The sequence below is a fragment of the Rutidosis leptorrhynchoides genome, chromosome 5 (assembly GCF_046630445.1).
Source record: "Rutidosis leptorrhynchoides isolate AG116_Rl617_1_P2 chromosome 5, CSIRO_AGI_Rlap_v1, whole genome shotgun sequence".
In the NCBI taxonomy this organism is placed as follows: domain Eukaryota; kingdom Viridiplantae; phylum Streptophyta; class Magnoliopsida; order Asterales; family Asteraceae; genus Rutidosis; species Rutidosis leptorrhynchoides.
The window spans coordinates 425,394,670-425,417,881 of record NC_092337.1 but is presented as its reverse complement, the minus strand read 5'-3'; the positions used below and the strand labels follow the sequence as shown (position 1 = coordinate 425,417,881).

Genomic DNA, 23,212 nt, shown 5'->3' with positions numbered 1-23,212 from the left:
ACGAAAATTTATTTTAAGTGGTTAAATTGATAGACATCAAAATTTTCTGGTTCGTAGTAATAGTTGGATTTGTACGTGGACCGGGTTATTGGAGCCAAACAGTCCTCACTTATATTGAGACCAAACGAATCCTGCCCCTCTGCTGCATCTTTTGGCTATTCGAAACATGGGCAAAATCAGAAAAGTCTATTAATTGGATAACTTATATAATTTTTTCTTTCCTTTTAAAAACTAATAGGATATTCAGTGAATGCACCGAGCAAGACGTTCACCACCTTTTGTACGTTCACCACCTGTAACTAGATCAAGACATCTAGCAAATATTATCGCCGTTGATATTCCTTTAGAATCATCATCCAGTCGACCAAGTACTCCAATTCAAATTTCCGATAATCCATTTTTTGAACCCGACCTCACAATTGAGAATCCGGATAATATTCAGGGACAATTCATAGATCCTGAACCATTAAATTTTCCTCCGGAACCACCAATCATTCAAACAGAGATTGTTGAGGAACGAACCATTAAATCAGAATCCTCTAGTGATTCGGATTCAACAAATTCAATCATGGAAAATCTGGAACCTTTAAGTATGGAAGACCGAATGAGAGCTAAACGCACTAGCCAAGGTCACGCAATTACTCATCCAGACATTAATGCACCAGATTATTAAATCAAAGGACAAATTCTACATATGGAGACTAATCAATGCCAATTTAGTGGTGCGCCGAAGGAAGATCCAAATGAACATCTTTGTACCTTTAATAGGATCTGCACACTATTTAAAATAAGAGAAGTTGAGGATGAACAGATATATCTCATGTTATTTCCCTGGACTTTAAAGGGAGAAGCCAAAGATTGGTTGGAATCGTTACCTGAAGGGGCGATCGATACATGGGACGTTTTAGTTGAAAAATTTCTTAAACAATTCTTTCCGGCATCTAAAGCCGTAAGACTTCAAGGAGAAATTGTTACTTTCACACAGAAGCCAAATGAAACTCTATATGAGGCATGGACAAGATTTGGAAAGTTATTAAGAGGATGTCCGCAACATGGTTTAGATACCTGTCAAATAGTACAAATATTCTACCAAGGATGCGACATCACTACAAGGAAAGACATAGATATTGCAGCTGGTGGTTCCATTATGAAGAAAACCGAAACTGATGCTTACAAAATTATTGATAACACTGCTTCCCACTCACATGAGTGGCACCAAGAAAAATATATTGTTAGATCATCTAAAGCAGCTAGAGCCGATTCTAGCCATGACTTAGATTCCATTTCTGCAAAGATAGATGCTGTCGAGAGACGAATGGAAAAGATGACTAAAGATATCCACTCAATACGAATTAGTTGTGAGCAGTGTGGAGGACCACATTTGACAAAAGATTGTCTTAGTATTGAATTAACAATGGAACAAAGAGAGAATATTTCATACATAAACCAAAGGCCTGGAAATAATTATCAGAATAATTATCAACCGCCAAGACCGATTTACAATCAAAATCAGAATTATAACCGAAATATTCCATACAACAACCAACAAGGTCCTAACAATCAACAAGTATCCAATAATACTTACAATCAGCAAAGACCTAATTTTCAAAACAAACCACCACAAACCGATGATAAAAAGCCGAATTTAGAAGATATGATGACGAAGCTAGTTGAAACTCAAACGCAGTTTTTCACATCTCAAAAACAAACCAATAAACAAAATGCTCAAGCATTTAGAAATCAACAAGCTTCTATTCAATATTTGGAACAAGAAGTAAGTAACCTAGCAAGGTTAATAGGTGAAAGAAAACCGGGAAGTCTACCTAGTGATACAAATGCTAACCCCCAGAATGAAACAGCTAAAGCCATTACCACAAGAAGTGGTACAACACTTAAACCACCTGAAATACCTGTAAATTCTGATGAAGCTATTCCTACTCCACAAGAACCACAACCTGAACAAGATAAGGAAAAAGAACCGGTAGTTGAAAAGGTTAATGAAGATAACACAGCTAAGGATAAACCTTATGTTAAACCATACCAACCACTACTTCCTTACCCAAGTAAAATAAAAAAGAGAAACTTGAAGCCGAGCAATCCAAATTCTTGGATATGTTTAAACAGATAAATGTAAATCTTCCTTTCATTGATGTGATTTCAGGAATGCCTAGATATGCTAAATTTCTGAAGATCTAATCTCGAATAGAAAGAAAATGGAAGAAGTCTCGGCTGTTACTATGAATGCTAATTGTTCAGCAGTGATGTTGAATAAGATACCAGAAAAACTATCTGATCCAGGAAGTTTCACAATTCCATGTTTTCTGGGTAGTCTTAGTTCAATAGAAGCATTGGCAGACTTAGGTGCTAGTATAAATTTAATGCCGTTTTCACTATACACTAAACTAGACTTTGGAGAATTGAAACCAACAAGAATAAGCATACAACTAGCCGATCGATCAATAAAATATCCTAGAGGGATAATGGAGAATATGCTAGTTAAAGTTGGTACTTTAGTATTTCCAGTAGATTTTGTTGTTCTGGACATGGAAGAAGATTCTCAAGTTCCTCTCATATTAGGAAGACCATTCTTAAACACAGCTAAAGCAATGATAGACGTGTTCGGTAAGAAATTGACCCTAAGTATAGAGGAGGACGAGTGTTACCTTTTCAATTGATAGAGCAATGCAACAACCGCAATCTGCAGATGATACATGTTATTATATTCAAACTATAGATTCACATGCAGAATTGTTAGAAGAATTTCTAGAATTACAAGGAACAGGAGAATGTTCTTTAGGAGAAGGAACTGAACAAATTGATGAAGCTGAAATGTTAGCTACACTTATAGCTAATGGATATGAACCAACAACAGAAGAAATTCAAATGCTAAAAGAAGAAGACAGATATCGATATAAATCATCGATAGAAGAACCTCCGAAATTAAAGTTAAAGCCACTTCCAAACCATTTGGAATACGCTTATTTACATGGTGAATCTGAATTACCTGTAATAATATCGTCTTCTCTTACTGAAAATGAGAAATCACAACTCATTTCTGTGTTGAAAGCTCATAAACCAGCCATTGCATGGAAGATTCATGATATTAAAGGAATAAGTCCTTCGTATTGCACACATAAAATCCTTATGGAAGAAGATCATAAAACGTATGTGCAACGCCAACGAAGACTAAATCCAAATATGCAAGATGTAGTTAAAAAAGAAATTATTAAACTGCTAGATGCAGGTTTAATTTATCCAATCTCTGATAGTCCATGGGTAAGGCCAGTTCAATGCGTGCCTAAGAAGGGTGGCATGACTGTCATTACAAATGAAAAAAATGAGCTTATTACTACAAGGACTGTAACAGGATGGCTTGTATGTATTGATTATAGAAAATTAAATGACGCTACCAGAAAAGATCACTTTCCCTTACCTTTCATTGATCAAATGTTAGAAAGATTAGCCGGAAATAGTTATTATTGTTTTCTTGATGGATTTTCCGGATACTTTCAAATTCCAATAGCACCCGAAGATCAAGAGAAAACCACATTCACGTGCCCTTATGATACTTTTGCTTACAAACGCATGCCATTTGGACTTTGCAATGCCCCTGCAACCTTTCAAAGGTGCATGATGGCGATTTTTCACGACATGATAGAAGAATGCATGGAAGTTTTCATGGATGACTTTTCAGTCTTCGGTGATACATTTGAATCATGTCTAGTTAATCTGGAACGAATGCTTATTAGATGCGAACAATCAAATCTAGTACTTAATTGGGAGAAATGCCATTTCATGGTTAAAGAAGGCATCGTTCTTGGACATAAAATTTCAAAAGAAGGAATTGAAGTGGATAAAGCTAAAGTAGATGTAATTGCTAAACTTCCACATCCCACCAATGTTAGAGGAGTTAGGAGTTTTCTAGGGCATGCCGGTTTTTACCGACGTTTCATAAAAGATTTTTCTAAAATTGCCACTCCTATGAATAAACTCCTAGAAAAGGATGCTCCATTCATCTTTTTAGATGAATGTATCAAATCTTTTAATATTCTTAAAGAGAAACTCACTAATGCGCCGATCATGATAACACCAAATTGGAATCTACCGTTTGAACTAATGTGCGATGCAAGTGATTTTGCAATAGGAGCCGTTTTAGGACAAAGGATTGAAAAACGATTTCAACCTATATATTATGCTAGTAAGACGTTACAAGGAGCACAAAAAAATTATATAACTACTGAAAAAGAACTCCTTGCTATTGTCTTTGCTTTTGACAAATTTCGTTCATATCTCGTTCTAGCAAAAACGGTGGTCTATACCGACCATTCTGCTCTTAGATACCTATTTTCGAAACAAGATGTCAAACCAAGATTAATTCGTTGGATCTTACTCTTACAAGAATTCGTTATTGAAATCCGAGATAAAAGAGGAGCAGAAAATCTCGCCGCTGATCATCTTTCTCGTCTTGAAAATCCTGAATTAGAAGTTCTAAATGAATCGGCCATACAAGACAACTTTCCTGATGAATATCTATTGAAGATAGATTATAATGAAATACCATGGTTTGCAGACTATGCAAACTACTTAGTATGTGGATTCCTTGAAAAAGGATTATCGTACCAAAAACGAAAGAAATTCTTCAGTGATATAAAACACTATTTTTGGGAAGATCCACATCTGTTTAAAAGTTGTCCCGATGGAATAATACGCCGATGTGTATTCGGAGATGAAGCTAGTAAAATTTTAAACCATTGTCACACAGGACCAACAGGAGGGCACTATGGGCCTCAACTAACAGCAAGAAAAGTTTATGATGCTGGATTCTATTGGCTTACAATTTACAAAGACGCACACCTTCTTTGCAAATCCTGTGATGCTTGTCAAAGGGCCGGAAAAATAAGTCAACGTGATGAAATGCCACAAAATGTCATCCAAGTATGTGAAGTATTTGACATTTGGGGTATTGACTTTATGGGTCCATTTCCAAAATCTCATAATAATCTCTATATTCTCGTAGCCATTGATTATGTATCTAAATGGGCGGAAGCACAAGCTCTCCCAACTAACGATGCACGAGTTGTAGTCAACTTTTTAAAACGTCTTTTTGCAAGGTTTGGAACACTGAAAGCTTTAATAAGTGATCGGGGTACTCATTTCTGTAATAATCAACTTGAGAAAGTTCTCAAAAGATATGGAGTAACTCATAAAATCTCCACCGCATATCATTCACAAACAAGTGGACAAGTTGAAAATACCAACCGAGCTTTAAAACGTATTCTAGAGAAAACCGTAGGATCAAATCCAAAGGAATGGTCCATTAAATTGGAGGATGCACTCTGGGCTTTTAGAACAGCCTACAAAACTCCAATTGGAACCACACCTTTTAAACTCGTCTACGGAAAAGCATGTCATCTTCCAGTAGAAATTGAACACAAAGCATTTTGGGCTTTGAAGACATGTAATCTTGATTTACATGAAGCTGGACGTCTACGATTAAGTCAACTAAACGAATTAGAAGAATTAAGACATGAAGCATACGAAAATTCGTTAATCTATAAAGAAAGAACGAAGAAATGGCATGATAAAAGAATCAGAAGTTCAAAAGAATTTAAAGAAGGAGACAGAGTTCTTTTTTTCAATTCACGATTCAAGCTATTTCCTGGAAAATTGAAATCAAGATGGTCTGGACCATTCATAGTCAAAAGAGTTTTCCCATACAGAATGATAGAATTAATAAATTCAAATGGAATTGAATTTAAAGTTAATGGTCACAGAGTTAAACATTACATAGATAGTCCGATGGAAGTCGACAACGAAGTTAATCACAATTTCGATACCACAGCTAACTAAGTGTGAGGAGAATCAAGTCTTTTAAGGATTTTATGTATTTCTGTTAGAGTTAGATTGTCTGTTTTCGTGTAGTTCTCGAAAATGGAACCCGAATGGTCTTTCCCTAGCAGACCCTAAAGAACTAGTCTTCTCCCCCCATTCTGAATTTTTATTTTTTTTAGGAAATGAAGACTGCCTGTGAACTAAACCATGGTCTAATGCTACACGCTTTGATCACTAAACGTAATAATGACACACTTCCGAGTGAAATAGTATCAGTAATCAGAGAAAGATTGGACGGAGTAAGAAAAGAATCCAGATGCGAAGATAATAAGTTACAATTTGGTAAAGGAAAATCAAAATCCGCAGCGAAAAGAAGAGCACGACACCTTGAAAGATGTCACAAATGCGGAAAATGGTCACATGGAGGTAAATGTTCAAATAATCAAACCTATTCAAATACCGAATTTGTTACTTTATGCAGAGACGGACCGTTCATATGTTTAGAAGAAAAAACACTGAATGCTCGAGGTTACGCCTATGTAGCTATGGAAAACCAATTAAACCGACTATCTTATGAATGAGATAGATCATATACCTAAGAATACTATCTCACAGGTAAGTCTGTACAGTTTTTATTTTTTTATTTTTATTTTTAACCTTTTGATAATAAACGCTAATTTGTTCGCTATAAAGTATTAAATTGGTATTGAATAAAATTAGGTTTGGCGACCGAAATTATTGATATCATACAAAATTTTATTACATCATTGCGAAATTTAACGTTTATTCTTAAGGTATAAATATCTTTAATCAATCAACCCAAAATATTTCAAGAATTCTTCATGAGTTAAATTAGGTCATGGAACCGAAATTACTTTACCGAAAAGAGGGGCGCATATTTTTGATAATATTTGATTGATTAAAGTGGGATAAAAGCCAAAAAGATTTTTAATTTTATTTTTTTACCATGTTTTTAAAATTAATATATAAATATTAAATTAATATTTTGAACTTTGTAAAATCAATATATTTAAAATTGTAAATATTTGAAAAATTAATCTTTTTAATATAATTTTGTATGTATAAAAACAAAAATATAATATAAGTTTGGTGTGAATTTATAATATGAATTTATATTTAAGTTTGGTGTGAATTTTTAATTTTATGCATATTTTAAATTTAAGTTTGGTGTGAATTTAAAAACAAAAATTTACTTTATTTCGCTAAGTTAAAAATATGATTTTTAAAATTCGTCGTGAGTTGAAGACTAGGTCGTTGAACCGAAATTGCTTTACCCGAGGGAGGGACGAGAACTTTTATTATCATTATTTTTAATCTTATTGAATTAAAGTATGCCAAAAACATTAAAAAAATCCGAAGTTGTATTTGTATGTATGTATATGGTAAATTGTACAAAACAGGGTAAAACAGCGCATTTTCAAAGACTGACATTAAGTTCAGCAAAAGCTACTAATTTTGACGACAAGATAAATGTGATGTAACAACAGACGGAATGGACAAATGATATGTACCATTTATCATTCAGCAAACAAACGCCAATATGTTTGGAAACTTTGGTAAAATTTAATCATTTCTACGCTAATCACCCTCAATAATTTAAATTGTTACTGATTTCTTGCAAATGAGGGCATTGCAAGATCTTAAGTGTGGGAAGGGGTTAAATTCTTTCGGATTTTTTAAATTTTTTTACTTTAAACACTTGGTTACCATTAGAAATACTAGTAAAGTAGTAGTTGTATTAGAATCTAGTGCTCTCTGATAATAAAGAACAGCCCTAGTCTTATATACTGACTACCCAATTCTAGTAAAATTTTTCAAAATTTTCAATTAAATGAACTCAAAATCATGTTTATACATATTTATGAACGATAAAACTAGGTGTTAACACCGAAATTATTGTTACCTCGGAAAGGACATAAATTGAGAAACAAACCAAAATGTTAAAATTCATTTAAAATGGAATAGAGGACAATAAAAAGGAAAATAAAAGCCAAGTGTGGGAAATTTTCACCGAGTTATTCAAAATACATATCACATATTTTTGTACAAATAATTGAAAATACTTTTGTTTTGGACGATAATTAACTGTTTTACCCGATGAAAGAAAAGAAGAGTTGGATCTACACGATGAATCAATTCCATCGTTAAAAGGAAGTAAAGTCTTTCGAAAAAGACACGCGCTTCTTGATTTAGGTCATGAAGTTGTCGTCCAGACCAGCTGTAGGTTGATGAAAAATCTAGAAAAGTCATCTCTAAAATCAGCAGGATATCCACGGACCTCAGCATAAAACAGGGTCGCCAAGTGGTCAGATTTATCCTAACCATGAGAAGGATTTATCTCGTACAATGGGGGGCACCGTGCAAATTAGCGTGATAAGACTAATAAATCAGATCCCAAGAAAGGGTAATCTCCTTAAAAGATCAAAAATCAGCTTTTAAGCCTGATATTACTCAATCCTAGAGATTGACCTTAAAGATTGAGAATTCAAACTCATGGAATTCAATGATATCTAAACTCGAGCTTGAACGAGAAAATATTTTGATCAAATTATAAACCGATTTGTTTTCTGAAAACCCATTTTCAATGCGTTCATTACCATTGAACGTAAAATCCTAGGAATTCATCTGGAATTCATTAGGTCATCTGAACCAAATCGGGTGTCAACCGTAAGAACGGTGGTTGCAAAGCATGGTCGAAGACAGGACCTTGTGCCAGACCGAAAAATCATAAGGGTGAGCTTTATCAAAAATGGGGATAGCAAAAACTACTCAAGAACAAAGTGTTCTAAGTGTTCTTCATCATCTTCATCAAAAACTACACCAATCTAGCTCATAATTCCATACTTAAAACAACATACAAAACAGCTACTCAAGAACACTTCAAGAATCATATCAAGTCTTCATGACTACTTCAAATCCATTCCAAGTAATCAACTAAGATCAAGAAACATTTGTTATTTACAGTAGGTTATCTTTCTAATTCAAGGTAAAATTAATATTCAAACTTTGATTCAATTTCTATAACTATATCTATCTTGATTCAAGTAGTAAACTTACTTGAACTTGTTTTCATGTCATGATTCTACTTCAAGAACTTTCAAGCCATCCAAGGATCCTTTGAAGCTAGATCAATTTTTTTCACTTCCAGTAGGATTACCTACTAAATTTAAGGTAGTAATGATGTTCATAAAATCATTCGATTCATATATATAAAACTATCTTATTCGAATATTATAACTTGTAATCACTAGAACATAGTTTAGTTAATTCTAAACTTGTTCGCAAAAAAGGTTAATCCTTCTAACTTAAATTTTAAAATCAACTAAACACATGTTCTATACCTATATGATATGCTAACTTAATGATTTAAAACCTGGAAACACGAAGAACACCGTAAAACCGGACATACGCCGTCGTAGTAAAACCGCGGGCTGTTTTGGGTTAGAAAAATAAAAACTATCTTAATATTTGAATTGAAGGTTTGTTTTCTGGAAAAATAATATTTCATATGAACATGATACTATATCCAAAAATCATGGTTAAACACAAAGTGAAGGTATGTTTTTCAAAATGGTCATCAAGACGTCGTTCTTTCGACTAAAATGACTACCTCTTACAAAAACGACTTGTAACTCATATTCCCGACTATAAACCTATAATTTTTATATTTAGATTAGTAATCTTTGGTTCAATATGAAACCATAGCACTTTGATTCACTCAAAACGGATTTGAAACGAAGAAAGTATGGGTAAAACAAAATTAGTAAAAATTACTAGTTTTAGCTACGAAAATTTTATAACAAGTTCTATACTAACTATATACTAGCTAACTTCTCTTGTATTATATCATGTAATCTTGAGTAGTTAAGACAATAGTTACACAATACGTCGGATAAATCGAAAGACACCACATACACAATACGTCGTGATAACTTCAAAGACAATAGATGTATCGTGGGTCATGATTGAGTCTTATACAATACGTGTACACTATGTTTTGATTATTACAGGGTGATCTTGAACTAACAATGTATTACTAATTGTGGACTACTAACTTGACAACTTAAACAATCACACGTAATCGAAAATATAAATTTGAACAATTATATATGATTGAAGATATGAAATGAATATAGTTGTATTACATTTTGATATATATTTATATATTTGTTATAGGTTCGTGAATCAACCCGTGGCCAAGTCTAATTCTCGATGAATTGATAATCGGTGAAAGTGAGTTATAGTCCCACTTTTAAAAATCTAATATTTTTGGGATGAGAATACATGCAGTTTTATAAATGTTTTACGAAATAGACACAAGTAATTGAAACTACATTCTATGGTTGAATGATCGAAATAGAATATGCCCCTTTTTAACTTGTTAGCCTAATAATTAGGGAACAACCCCTAATTGACGCGAATCCTAAAGATAGATCTATGGGCCCAACAAACCCCATCCGAGTTACGGATGCTTTAGTACTTCGATTTTATCATGTCCGATGAGAGTCCCGGAATGATGGGGATATTCCATATGCATCCTTGTTAGTTCGATTACCAGGTGTTCACCATATGAATGATTTTTATGCAGATTGCTATATGCATGCATGTTGTTTATGAGAAATGGAAATATGAAATCTTGTGGTCTATTAATTACAATTTGATATATATAGATTAAACCTATAACTCACCAACATTTTGTTGACGTTTAAAGCATGTTTATTCTCATGTGATTATTAAGAGCTTCCGCTGTTGCATGCTAATTAAGGATAAGATTTGGAGTCAGCATGCTTGTATAATATTGTTTAAAAACTACATTCGAGAACTTACTTTATTGTAACATATTAATATTGTGAAGGGACCCTATTGTAAACCATTATGTAATGGTCGTGTGTAAGCGTGATATTTTAGATTATCATTATTTGATAATCTAAGTTGTGTCCTTTAAACCTTTGTCAATAAAATAAAGGTTATGGTTTGTTTTAAAAATGAATGCAGTCTTTGAAAAACGTCTCATATAGAGGTCAAAACCTCGCAACGAAATCAATTAATATGGAACGTTTATAATCAATATGAACGGGACATTTCATATACATACACAAACATAGAGTCATATAGATTACTCATATAGTCGTATTATTAAGTAGATACATGTACCTAGGGTTTATGTTAAGGAAGATGAAGTGCTCAGAACTCAGTAGGAATGATTTTGTTCAATTTAGAAGATTGCTCGTATTATTAAGCAGGTTTGGGCTTTTGAGAGAATTTTTGTGGGGGTTATTGTCTTTTTATGAGTTTATTATTAAGGGTACTTTTAGTTTCCATACATGATTATGATTCTTTTTTTGGTAAAGGGTCTCTATTTCCATAGTGGAGCGGAGGTAATGAGTCTGAGATCCGTAGTTAATCCCGGTGGTTACCGAAGTTCATCCGCAGTAACTTTGGGTTGCTTCCAAAGCGGTGATAAAGGATGTGATTTTCCTTGCCTTTGCATTCCATTGATACAAACATATATACAGTAAGGTATTTTGGCTAACACGGCATATCCTAACAAACTTCCCTTTTATTTAGGGAAGTGATTATACAGATTATATATACTATATATAGCCGATACTATACATTCAATATGATATATTTTGGTAAATATCTATCGTTGACTATTACTCCCCCGCAGTTGAAGCGTTCGGTTTCCGAATGCATAAACTGTAACGAAATTCATCAAACAACACTCGTGGTAATCCATTGATTTTTTTTAAAAAATAGTAATTTTAGTGAAGGTTCTTGCAAAAATGGAAAAATTGTCTTTTTTTTACATAAATGGTAAAACCGAATTTCCAAACTTCGGTTTTGCCATTTCTGAAGTTTCAAACTTTGGTTTTGCCCTGCTGTGTCAGTAGAAACCCTAACCCAAAGTTTGGAACTTCGGTTTTGCAGATAAATAGTAAAACCGAAGTTTCAAACTTCGGTTTTGCAGTCTGCTTCAACAGTCTCAATAATGGACTGAAACCTGCAACCTTAGTCTCAATTATGAACTGAAACCTGCTACCCTATCATGTCAAAATCTTATTTATCATCTTTTTTTAATTTATTTATATCACCGTTATCATGAACTGAAACACAAACATCACCAAGAACACAATTCAAACATTTTAAAGTCAGTTTCAAACACCAACAACACAATTCAAACAAATCTTAATCAATTTCATACATCAACAATTACAAAAATGTCTATAATTCGTCCATTCATGGTTCATTTTCTTTGAGGAGGCCAAATTTCATTCCAAAATAGTTGGCTTACTGGTGATAACACAACGATTAGAAGGAGTTTTGTGTTGAACACCAAGGTTAACTGTATGCAGTTAAACCAAATGGCGTATAATTATGTAGGTGTGAGTCAAAGATCACACACGTTAAAAATGTTCTTGTAGTTTCTTTCCAATGGAAATGAATGGAAAAGTGAACTTACTGATGATAACACTTTGGAAACAATATATTTTTATTCTCAGAATGATCCAAATTATGAGGCTCAAATTGAAATTCAGTTTGAGGAAGTTTTTCCAACCACCCAAAGTTCGGGTTATATGGATCATATTCAAAATTTGGAAGGTGGTCCATCAACATCAAACTACCATTCAACAGTTGTTGAAGATGAACAAGAACGGAGAGATGCAGAACAAAATGTAGTAGACTCAGATGATGGTATGTCTATTGCAACGGACGGTACAGTTTCTGATTATAGCGTTGAAGAGAATGTTTCTGGTGACAAAGGTAGAGACGAGGAAGTGGAACCACAGCTGGAGCCTGCCTCAGTTTCACGTTTTTGGTTTGTTAATCAAGTTGAGGCTAGTAATAGTTTTCCATTCGATGATGACCAAGAAGCTTCATGAGTTTTTTATGATAAGGAGATCGGTATTATTTCAAAAGGAATGGTGTTCCAGAACAAAGCCGAACTTATATATGCTGTTCGAAAATGGTATATACACCATAATAGAGAAATAGTTGTTTCACAAAGCAAGCTGGGTTATTGGCAAGTACATTGTAGAACAACTAGCTCAAGTTACAAGGGTCCACAAGAAAGATACCATTGTTGCTGGAGTGTAAGTGGTTCGTCTCACAATCGATCGAAGGTATGGAAAATTACAAAATGGAAAGATGAACACACGTGTTATGAACACGTATCGGAAAACAACAATCGTTGTTTAACCTCTAGCTTAATTGCTAGTGAAATTGAGCATCAAATATGTTTAAACGTTGCTTATCCTGTTGCCAACATCCAAGCCCAAATAAAAAATACATGGTATGTGGATGTTCGTTACGCTAAAGCATGGAATGCTAGGCATATTGCAATCGAACGATTGTTTGGAACTTGGGAAAGTAATTTTATTCAGTTACCAAATTATTTGAATGAATTAGGTACTACCAATCCAGACACAATTGTTATGTTTGAAAATGGACCTTAAATTGAAGAAGGTTTTGCAACATTTAAATTTGTGTTTTGGGCATTCGATCTAGCCATTAAAGAATATAAATTGTGTATTCCAATCATTTGCATCGATGGTACCCATTTGAAAGGTAGTTATAAGCGTAAGTTGTTAACAGTGGTTGGCAAAAATGTTAACAATCAAATTATACCCGTTACCTTTGCACTAGTTGATGAAGAAAGTAACGAAAGTTGGGTTTGGTTTTTGCAAATGCTCCAAGAAAATGTTATTGAAAACGAAAAGTTGTGTGTCATCTCTGATCGACACCCAGGTATCTTACATGCAATGGGTGCTCAAACATATGGTTGGGAACATAGGTACTGTTTGCACCACATTCGTAGCAACTTATTGAGCAAATATACTAAAGTGAAATCGCTCAAACACTTGTGTTGGACAGTTGGTTCAACAACGAATCAAATATTGTACAAGAATTCCCTCAAAGCCATCAAACAAGCTAGTATTGAGGCTTGGCAATATTTGCATTGTAAAGGGTGTAGGCTTCGATCTAAAATAAAACGACAGCTAGCTTGGTGGTTAAGTTAGGGTTTAGCCAACCCTAATTTATTTGGGCCAGTTTAGGATTTATTTAGACTAGGGTTTATTCTAATCCTCGTCTATAAATAGTCTCTCAATTGTATGTACTTGGTATCACCTCCAAATTAATAATAATACTCTCTAGTTCCAAAGTGGATGTAGGTTTCACATCGAAACTGAACCACTATAATTCTCGTGTCGTTTTATTTATTCTTGTGTTTATTTCTCAGCTGTGTTTAGTGACTGCTAATATGATCAGGGTAATTAAACTTAACAACTGGTATCTAGAGCTCCAGGTTTAACCCTAGCCGTCACCAACAGCTGCTGCAGTTGCAATCAAGGTGTGATTGCAGACTGTTCCAGATCTGATTGCACACTGATTCGGGTCTGATCATAGCTGATCACAGGTCTGATCCAGGTTTTAATTCTAGCCTACTGCAGGATCAACCCTAGCCGCCACCAAAATATCTATTGTTGCTTTTTTTTCTTTTTTGATCCAGATAACAGGATCTACCATTTTTTGCTGTTACGAAGATCATCACAGTTGCTATTCCTCATATCTAAGCTAGATCAATGGCTGAAGAATGGAGGATTAGAATTGATAAGTTTGATGGGCAAGACTTTGGGTGGTGGAAGATGCAGGTTGAAGATTTGCTATGTCAGAAGGATAGATGCTTTGAGTGAGAATAAACAAGAAAAAATGAAAGAAGACGAATGGAAGACGCTTGACAGGAAAGCCCTAGCTGTTGTCAGGCTCACGCTGATAAAAAGTGTTGCCTTTAACATTGTGAACGCAACCACGACAAATGGTTTGATGAAGACCTTAGCAAATATGTATGAGAAGTCGTCTGCTTCTAACAAGGTGTTTTTTATCAGACAGTTGGTGAACACCAGGTTGAAAGAAGGCTCTTTAGTAACAAACCATGTTAATAACTTCAACAATATTATCTCCCGGTTACTGTCAGTTGATATCAAGTTCGATAACGAAGTTAAAGCTCTTCTATTATTATCTTCATTACCTGAAAGCTGGTCAGGTTCAGTCACAACTATCAGTGGATCCACAGAGTCCTCAAAGCTCAAATTTGAGGGCATTCGTGATTTTATTATTGGAGAAGATATAAGAAGAAAGAGCTCGAGAGAACCATCAGGTAGCACAGAAGAGATGGGTAGGAGAAAAGGCAGAAGTAACACCACCAGGGGCGGGTCAAAGTCAAGAAGAAGGAGTGTGTCGAGAACAAGGAATGATATTAAATGTTGAAATTGTCAGGAGACTGGGCATTTTCGAAACCAGTGCACTAAGCCAGCAACATCATCAAAGCTAAGGGAAGTTAATGTTGCAGCTACAACAGATGATTATGATAACGTCCTTGTTTGCTGCATTGAGAATACAATTGATGCTTGGGTTATGGATTCAGGAGCATCGTTTCATGCTACTCCAAGTCGACACTTGATGAAGAATCTACGAACAGGTAATCTTGGTAAAGTTCATTTGGCTAATGATCATTGTCTTGATATTACAGGGATTGGAGATTTAGAGCTGAAGACCTCTTTGGGCCCTAATTGGACCTTGGAAAATATCCGATGTGACAACCCGGAAATTTCTGACCAAATTTAAACTTAAACTGTAAATGATTCTGACACGATAAGCAAAGTCTGTGATGTTGAGTCTCGAAAACCTTGGAACTATGTTTATATATTTAAGTGACCTTTGACTATTCCCAACGATTCATGAACAATTATATTTAACTTGATGTGCATATATAATTATATGTATGTAAATATTAATTGAAAACTTTTTAAATATTAACTATATGTTATTATATATATATATATATATATATATATATATATATATATATATATATATATATATATATATATATATATATATATATATATATATATATATTTATATATATATATATATATACATATTATATAATTAATAAATATTACATAATAAATAATATGTGACATTAATATATTAAATTTAATTACAAATTAAGACGTAAGTGTTGAAAAAGCTCAAAGATTTTGATACTGAAAAATGAATTGAGCAAATCATGAAAGAGACACTGAACAAGGACTAAACTTGTACATAAAAGAATCCTGATGATTCTGTTTCCGATGAAATCTTTAAGAAATACCTTGCTCCTTAATCGCTCTAAATCATCGTGAATGAATTTCTTCATCGCAATTTGATTCAAAAATTCTAAGATATTAGTGTATCTTTCATTATTAATATCCTCAATATTTCTGAAGATACCTTCATAAATATTCTCGTCTAATATTAATCATCTCTCCGCTCTATCTGCGTTATACCATAAAAAACTATTTTAGTTTCTAAAGTTCTGAAACATTCGAATTTAAAATATGAATATTTTGAAGTAGTGTTGGGGACTGATGCATGAGTTAGTATAATATAATGACACTTGATCAACGTGATTATATTAAAGTAAGTCATGCTGAGTTTCTAATGGAACGTGATGATTCACAGATTATAACGTCATCATGTGCCATTTTACACGACCCTTACATTCTATCTAATCTCCAAACATATCAAGAACATACATTCCTGATAGTTCTATCTTTTCTCTTGAATTCTGATAATTTAACCAATCAAGATCGTGCTATTACAATTTCTCTCTTACAACATTAGTCATGCTCATACGAAACTTCATACCTACAAATTCTGGACCATTATTCACTTGACTTAAAGTTGAGAAGAGAAAACAAAGTTTGAATTGAGAGAGAAAGAATAAAAGATGTGAGCTGTGAAAATAAGGAAATGAAGAGGGTGGATATATAGTGAAATATCAGACAGAGAAATCAAAACAGATTATCGCATTTAATCAAAGAGAATCATAATCTCCTTAATCACCAAAGAATCAAATCTTTTAAAGATTACGAAGATTTCCTCGAAATCCCTTGAATTCCGGAATTCAACCGTGACTACGTCAAAAAATATAATGAAACTTTATTTTCTCATTTCACTCTTTTGTGATAGCTTCAATCGTACTCTTCGAGTAATCGAATTATCTTATCCATATTATTCAACAGTAATAAAACCTTATTTATCAGCTCATATTAGACAGGAAAACATTCTTATTGTTAGCCATGACGTTCTCGATCAAATTTCGGGGACGAAATTTCTTTAACGGGTAGGTACTGTGACAACCCGAAAATTTCCGACCAAATTTAAACTTAAACTGTAAATGATTCTGACACGATAAGCAAAGTCTGTGATGTTGAGTCTCGAAAACCTTGGAACTATGTTCATATATTCAAGGGACCTTTGACTATTCCCAACGATTAACGAACAATTATATTTAACTTGATGTGCATATATTATTATATGTATGTAAATATTAATTGAAAACTTTTTAAATATTAAATATATGTTATTATATATATATATATATATATATATATATATATATATATATATATATATATATATATATATATATATACATTATATAATTAATAAATATTACATAATAAATAATATGTGATATTAATATATTAAATTTAATTACAAATTAAGACGTAGTTATTGTTGTAATATTATTATTACTTTCATTAGTAATATTAATAATATCATTATTATTTGTAAAATTATGATTATCAAAATAAAGATTTATATATAAATATTATTATAAGAATAATTAAAAGTATAATTTAGTTATAATTTAAATGTCATTAGTTATTATTATTACTAAAAATTTCATTGTTTATATTGTTACTAATAATTGTCATTATCCTTGTTATTAATATTACCTATTTATCATAAGTAACATTATAAAAACTATCATTTATATTGTTATTACTAATATTAACATTATTATAATTATGATTTTAGTTACTAATATGATCATTATCATTTTTATAATTATTATTATAATTATCATTATTTATATTAGTATTATTAATTTTATTACCAATATTATAAAATCTTATTATTATTTATGTAACTATTATCAATATTAATATTTTTATTAATATATGTATATATACAAATTATAATCAGATACATATACCTGTACAAAATACTGAGATATATATAAATACATACAACTATATACATATATACATATAATACAATTATATATCAATACATATACAGTTTTTTATATATAAAAATAGAATACAGTTATATACATATACGAATTGATATATAGAATCATACTCGTTTTTATTTTCTTCATCTTTTGTTTCAATTGGTACAATTTTTCGAACCACTTCAGCTACAAAACAAATCATAATTGGTACGATTTAACTGTAATATTATTATTTAAACTCTATATAATCACCAACTAATACAATAAGGATAAACACAGAAAAATAAAACAGAAAATTGGAAGAACCAGTCGAAGACTCTGTTTCTACTTCATTTTTGTAAAAACTTCGATTTTGAATGAATTCACAAAATGTATAAATACCGTTCTGTTAGGAATGATCCCTCCAAACTATCTGTAAGTTTTCATATTCCAATTCATTTTATTAATTACGAATTTTGAAGTCAAACCTTAAATTCAAAAAGTCAACTGTTTTATTTATCATAAAATTCGAAGTCGTTTTATGGTTTTCAGTATAATTGATGATTCATAAAGATTATATGAAGGATTTAAAACTTAATTCAAGTTATAATTATTATCTAAAACTATCTAAAATCTGAAATTCGATTTAGAGTTTACAGAAGTCATGACTGTGATGAACATTAACTCTAAATCGAATGAATCTTCACAATGTAAAAATACAGATATCTTAGGAATATTTTAGTGAAACTTTCTTCAAAACCTCAAGTTCGAATTCCTAATATCGAGTTTCAATTTCGAAGTCAAAGTTATTGTTTTTAAAAGTCAAACAATCGTTCTTCAACTAAATTAGAGTTATCTGTTATAACTCTAGTTTAATTGATAACCTCTGAAGTTCATAGGGATGATTTAAAACATAATTTATGTTGTAAGTACAAGCTAAAACCATCTAGAATTTAAAATCATGAAGTAAGCTTTTAATTTTTTTTTTTTTTTTTTTTTTGCGAACCTGTATAGATAATTTGCCAAATTTTTTATTTAGACTGTTAATTACAATTACAAGTTATTTATAATCAAGTTGCAAAACTAAACAAACGTTTATCACAAGTTAGGATTGGTCAAAGATCGATTTGTTTGATGTCATGAATAAGTAGAGAAATATATAAAACGAGTTAAATAAAACTGAATTCTGTATAATTCAGGAAAATCAGAAATAGCAGAGTGGTCATGGGTGTTAGCGGGCAAGCGAGAGGTCTCGGGTTCGAGCCCAGGCGAGGGTGTTTTTTTTTTAGGAGCTTGTTTTGAAGGTAGCCTATTTTAATTTTAATTATTATTATTATTATTATTATTATTATTATTATTATTATTATTATTATTATTATTATTATTATTATTATTATTATTATTATTATTATTATTATTATCATTTTTATTATTATTATTATTATTATTATTATTATTATTGTTATTAGTAATTATTATTATTATTATTATGTCATTACAAATATTAAAAATATACATATTAGTATCATTATTATTATTAGTAAGATTATTATCTTTATAGTTATTATTATTAGTATTTATTATTATTAATTTTTTTTTAAGTATCATTTTATTTAAGTTATCATTTTATCATTAATATTACATGTATCATTTTTAACTCTATTATCATTATTATTATTTTTATCATTACTAATATTATTTTAATATTATTATAATTTTAACAAATAAACGAGATGTATATATATATATATATATATATATATATATATATATATATATATACACACACACACACAAAGATATATTTAATACACCTAACATAACAAAAGTAATATTTTTATTTATTTTAAATATATAAAAAGAATATATGAAACATATAGGTTATTAATATAAGAATGATATAACTAATAAATTTATATAAAGGTTCGTGAATCCGAGGCCAACCTTGCATTGTTCAGTTCCGTCATATGCATATTTTTACTACAAAATATCGTATTGTGAGTTTCATTACTCCCTATTTAAATGCTTTTGCAATATATATTTTTGGGACTGAGAATACATGCGCTTTTATAAATGTTTGATGAAATAGACACAAGTAATTGAAACTACATTCTATGGTTGAATGATCGAAGCCGAATATGCCCCTTTTTGCTTGGTAGCCTAAGAATTAGTAAACCGATCTACTAATTGATGCGAATCCTAAAGATAGATCTATTGGGCCTAACAAACCCCATCCATGGTTGCGGATGCTTTAGTACTTCGATGTTGTTTTATCATGTCCGATGGATGTCCCGGAATGATAGGGGATATTCTTATATGCATCTTGTTAATGTCGGTTACCAGGTGTTCAATCCATATGAATAATTTTTGTCTCTATGTATGGGACGTATATTTATGAGAAATGAAAATGAAAATCTTGTGGTCTATTAAAATGATGAAAATGAATGATTATAATAAACTAATGAACTCACCAACCTTTTGGTTGACACTTTAAAGCATGTTTATTCTCAGGTATGAAAGAAATCTTCCGCTGTGCATTTGCTCATATTAGAGATATTACTTGGAGTCATTCATGACATATTTCAAAAGACGTTGCATTCGAGTCGTCGAGTTCATCAAGATTATTATTAAGTCAATTATAGTTGGATATATTATGAAATGGTATGCATGCAGTCAACTTTTGATGTAATGAAAGTTTGTCTTTTAAAAACGAATGCAATATTTGAAAAATGTATCATATAGAGGTCAAGTACCTCGTAATGGAACCATATGTTGAAGACATCATCCAGATGGATTAGGACGGGTCTCTACATCCGAGTTATTCCTGGCCTAAAAAGAAACTAATCTCTGTTGGACAGCTTGATGATCAAGGATATAGTGTGCTATTTGGTGAAGGTCAGAGGAAAGTAATAAAGGGGAACTTAGTAATAGCCAAGGGTAAGAAGAGAGGCACTCTTTATATGGTAGAAGTTCCAGCTGATGAAGTAAATGCAGTTTCCAATTATCGAAGCTTAACCAGTCTGTGGCACCAACGTTTAGGTCACATAAGTGACAAAGGAATGAAAATGCTATTGTCTAATGGTAAAATTCCCGGTCTGAAGAGAGTTGAATCAAACTTTTGCGAATCATGTGTTCTAGGAAATAAGAAAAAGGTCACCTTTGCAAAAGCAGGCAGAACTTTAAAGGCTCAGAAGTTGGAGCTAGTACACACGGATGTGTTCGGGCCTACTCATGTTTCTTCATTGGGAGGAGCACGCTATTATGTTACTTTCATCGATGATTCAACACGCAAGGTATGGGTTTACTTTCTTAATAATAAATCTGATGTATTTGAAGCTTTTAAGAAATAGAAATATGTTGTTGAATTATCTTCTGATTTGAAGGTAAAATGCTTGAAGTCGGATAATGGAGGAGAATACATCATCACCGAATTCGTTAACTATTGTACTGATCATGGCATTCGGATGATCAAGACGGTTCCAAGAACTCTACAACAAAACATAGTTGCAGAAAGGATGAATCGTACTTTAAATGAGAGAGCACGTAGCATGAGACTTAATTGTGGGCTACCAAAGACTCTATGGGCTGATGCAGTAAGCAATGCCGCTTATCTGATCAACCGTTCTCCATCTGCTCCACTTGACTTCAAAATACCTGAAGAAGAATGGAGAGGAAAAGCAGTTAGTTAGTTATGAGCATCTAAAAATCTTTGGGTGCAGTGTATATGATATTAATAAAGATGGTGACAAACTCGATGCAAAAGCAAAGAAGTACGTGTTCATTGGTTATGGGGAAAGTGACATGGGTTACAGGTTATGGGATAACAAGGGAAAACATGTTATTAGAAGTAAACATGCCACCTTCAATGAAGCAGAATTGTACAAAGATTTCAACTCAACACCAAAAGAAAAAGAATCAGTTGAATTTGAGGTTGACACAGAGACAACAAGAGAGGATGAAAGGGATACTCTAGAGTATGAAACTAAAGATCCATTGGGAGTTCCTAACAGTTAAAGCTCGGGTTCTGATCACGAGCAGATTTCTGATAGTGGGAACTCAGATTCTGATGATGAGCAGCCCCCACAGCCCCCACCACAACCTGACCAGTCCAATTGGGTCAGGAGATCTACACGATTCACAAGACAACCAAAGAGGTTTTTCCAACAGTTAACTATCTTCTTTTGACAGAAAATGGGGAACCAAAAAGTTATTCTGAGGCAATGAAGGTGAAAGATTTGTTCCAGTGGGATCAGACTATGAAAAGTGAGATGGAATTATTATTGAAAAATCAAACTTGGAAGTTGACCAAGTTACCACCAGGAAAAAGGGTCTTACAAAATAAATGGGTTTTCAGAGTCAAAGATGAAGCGGATGGTTCTAAATGATACAAAGTAAGATTAGTTGTCAAAGGATTTCAACAAAAGAAAGGAGTCGACTATGCTGAAATCTTTTCTCCAGTAGTGAAGATGACGACTATCAGATTAGTTTTAAGTATGGTGGCAACCGAGAAGTTACACTTAGAATAGTTGGATGTTAAAACAGCCTTTCTGCATGGCAACATTGAAGAAGACATTTATATGTCTCAACCAGAGGGGTTTTGTGTCAAAGGAAAGGAGAATCTTGTGTGTAATCTAAAGAGAAGCTTGTATGGTTTGAAACAAGCTCCCAGGCAGTGGTACTTGAAATTTGATAATTTCATGGAGAAGACGGGATTCGTGAGAAGTTATACAGATCATTGTTGTTATTTGAAGAAGTTCAAGAGCTCCTATATTATATTGCTTCTTTATGTCGATGATATGTTAATTGCAGGTTCTGACATGGTTGAAATACACAATTTGAAGAAGCAATTATCTAAAGAATTTGAAATAAAGGATCTCGGGCCAGCTAAGCAGATTCTTGGTATGAGTATATGCAGGAATAAAGATGGGTCAGTTTTTTTATCTCAAGAAAAGTATATTCGCAAGGTTCTTGAAAAGTTCAGAATGAATGGTGAGTCTATAAAGCCAAGAAACACACCGTTGGGAAGTCATCTAAAGCTTTCTAAACATCAGTCTCCTAAAACTGAAGTAGAAAAAGGAGAAATGGCTAAGGTTCCTTATGCATCCATCGTAGGTAGTCTAATGTACGCTATGGTGTGTACAAGACCTGATATAGCACATGCAGTTGGGATGGTTAGTCGCTTTATGTCAGCTCCGGGGAAGGAACATTGGGAAGCAGAGAAGTGGATACTGCGGTATTTAAAGGGTACTTCCAAAATTTGGGTTATGTTTCAAGGGCAGGGATACTACTCTCAGGGGTTATTCTGAT

General features: G+C 32.5%; 1 non-coding gene across 1 annotated transcript; it reads right to left on the bottom strand.

Annotated features, from left to right (window-relative positions):
* Positions 1-952: 952 nt before the first annotated feature.
* LOC139851165 (small nucleolar RNA R71) lies at positions 953-1,059 on the bottom strand. Its single transcript, XR_011760523.1, has one exon. It is a non-coding gene; the product is annotated as a small nucleolar RNA R71 (small nucleolar RNA).
* Positions 1,060-23,212: the final 22,153 nt, after the last annotated feature.